This window comes from Vulpes lagopus, chromosome 23, assembly GCF_018345385.1.
Source record: "Vulpes lagopus strain Blue_001 chromosome 23, ASM1834538v1, whole genome shotgun sequence".
NCBI classification, from domain to species: domain Eukaryota; kingdom Metazoa; phylum Chordata; class Mammalia; order Carnivora; family Canidae; genus Vulpes; species Vulpes lagopus.
This window is the reverse complement of record NC_054846.1, coordinates 10,681,479-10,684,360: the sequence shown is the minus strand read 5'-3', so window position 1 is coordinate 10,684,360 and position 2,882 is coordinate 10,681,479. Positions and strand designations below refer to the sequence as shown.

Below are 2,882 nucleotides of genomic sequence, written 5' to 3'. Positions count from 1 at the left end.
ATACAATATTGTTATTATTGTTATTGTAATGTTGAAGAACTGATAATTACAAACTCTATTTTAAAATATTTGCAGCAATTGTGGTGAGATATAGAATATCTAATTTCTGAGAATGAAGTCACTGCTAGTACATAGGTAATTTGTAGTGTACTTCATGATTGAAGGAAATGCTACATCATAGTTAAAAGTCAGGAAAAAAGAAGTTTAATTTACCACATCCAGGCTCACAGACCTTTGCATTTATCCATAGAATCCTTGGTCCCATAATTCCCAGCTTAAGAAATTCATGCTTTAGGTATTATAAGAATTGGCATAGCTCTACCTAGATCTAGGCAAAGTCTGGGTTTCAGTCAACAAGGAAGAGAAAACCATTCTATTCTTTGCTTGGTGAATTTGGCTACTTAGGTACTTCATTCGAATGGAATCAAGCAGTATTCTTTCTATGACTGGGTTATTTCACTTAACATAATGTCCTCAGTCTTCATGTTGTTAATGGCAGAATTTTCTTCTTTTTTAAAATATTCTATTTTATGTATATACCATGTTTACTTTATCCATTCATCTGTTGATGGCTATTGTGAATAGTGCTGCAGTAAACATGAAAGCACATGTATCTCTTTGAGATCATTATTTCAATTATTCTGGGCACATATTCAGAAGTGGTATTACTAGATCACATTTTTAATTTTTTGAGGAGCCTCCATATTATTTTACATATCAGCTGAATCATTTTATATTCCCACCACAGTGTAAAAGGTGGGAATATCCCACCTTTCCACATCCTCACCAACATTTTAAAAAAATAAAATAACCATTCTAATTAGTGTGAGGTAATATCTCATTGTGGGTTTTTTTTAAGATTTTTTTAACAGTTTTTAGTTTTTAATGAACTTGTAAACAAAAAGCTCCCATTTCAAAATAAAAACAAAATCCCAGATCATATAGATGTTTACAGTGATTACATTTATCTAAGCAACATACATACATGTTCAGTTGTAAGATGTTAATTAAACTTCTGTGACAAATATGCTTCTTTTTTTAAATACCAAGAACATTATAGAGTTAATGCACAGTCCTAAGGATAGTCTAGTAGTCACTAAGTTTTTCTCGAGTCTTCACTTTAGATGCTGTTATTTCTAGCACAAGTAAGCAGATAGAGTCTTTTGTATGCTCAAACACTGGAATCTTTGGTTGCTACCATATCATTTGGCTTGCAAACAAGAAGCCAACCATTTTAAGAATGTTTTAAGGGAACAACTTGCAAACCCCAGGGGTGGATAAACCCTAAGAATGCACAATTGTGAGCATTTACAACCTTCACAACTGTGGCTCAAGACTGTTCATGCCGTTCTTCTGAAATGAGATCTCAAAGCAGTATAGTTCAAAGTAAAAGATTTTAACCAAAAATTGGCATATGCACAATTTCTCCACCAATTTGTGTGTGTCAACCATTTAGTTAACTTTTCCATTTGAAAAAATGCAATAGAAAACTGGACACCATGTTTCACTATCTCAGTTAATATTCACAATTACAGAGGCTACGACTCAGGACATGGCATCACCAATGCTTCCCAGAGCCAGTTTATACTGAAATTAAGTTCTTTACGCCAAGTAAATGGTTGTTCACAACCACTGGCTAGTGTACATATGAGCTAAAATTCCTAGAATTGGGGAGAAACAAATGCTGCTCCCATCATCTGCTCTGCTTCTTCTGTTCCTCCATTCATGCTTAGAAACCTGTGGGGGTTTGGGCCTGCTGACCCTGCCCACTTGAAGAGGCTGCCTGCTGTGCTGCTTTCTGCTTTAACATTGTCCAATCAAATGTGTAGTCATATTGGTGGTTCAGGGTCCTGAAAATAATGCGGAATAGCTGCCTCAGATACATGTAATCCGGGGCTTCCTCAAAGTGTAGCCCATGACAATAGTTTAAGTACATGGCAAATTCTGCAGGAAACCCCTTACATAAAACTTCAACAGGAGTGGACATCTTTTCACTAATCTTTTCATATTTTTTGTTTTTGTTTTTGTTTTTTGTTTTTTGTTTTGTTTTGGTTGCAGCCTTTAGTCCTTGCCATGGCAGGCTGGTTCTATTAAAATACATCAAAAACATATCCTAATGATTCCATGTCATCTCCGCGACTCTGTCCAATACCAAGACGTGCATTGATGCTAGCATATGGGGCAGTGCCAGTGAGATTTTTATCTTCTCTGTATGGTATGTGTTGCCTTGTCCTGTTGTCTCTGTACTTTTTGGCCAAACCAAAATCAATAAGGAATAACCTATTACAGTGACGCCCAATACCCATTGGGAAGTTATCTGGTTTAATGTCTCTGTGTATGAAATTCTTTGTATGCACATATGATCCTACTGATCATCTGGTCAGCTAACATAAGTACAGTTTTCATTGTGAACCTTCTTGAGCAGAAATTGAAGAGGTCTTCGAGACTGGGTCCAGGAAGATCCATGACTGGCATATTGTAGTCTTTTTCCTGACCATACCACCATGTGTGGGGGATGCCTACCCCACCTTGAAGAATCTTCTAGAGTTTGCTCTCTTATGGGTCTTCTGTACCAGTTTGTATTTCCCTCCAACAATGAATTCGGCCTTGCAGGTGCTGCTGCTCGCCATCCTGAGAGAGGAAGATGGAGCTTTTTTAAAAGATTTTATTTATTTATTCATGAGAGACATACGGAAAGAAAGAGAGAGAGAGAGAGAGAGGTAGAGGGAGAAGGGAGAAGCAGGCTCCATGAAGGGACCCCGACGTGGGACTCCATCCCGGGTCTCCAGGACCACACTCTGGGCCTAAGGTGGTGCTAAACCGCTGAGCCACCCGAGCTGCCCTCATTGTGGTTTTGATTTGCATTTTCCCAATGATTAGTG

General features: G+C 37.8%; 1 pseudogene; it reads right to left on the bottom strand.

Annotated features, from left to right (window-relative positions):
- Positions 1-1,601: 1,601 nt before the first annotated feature.
- LOC121481438 lies at positions 1,602-2,630 on the bottom strand (annotated as a pseudogene).
- Between the last annotated feature and the right edge of the window lie 252 nt (positions 2,631-2,882).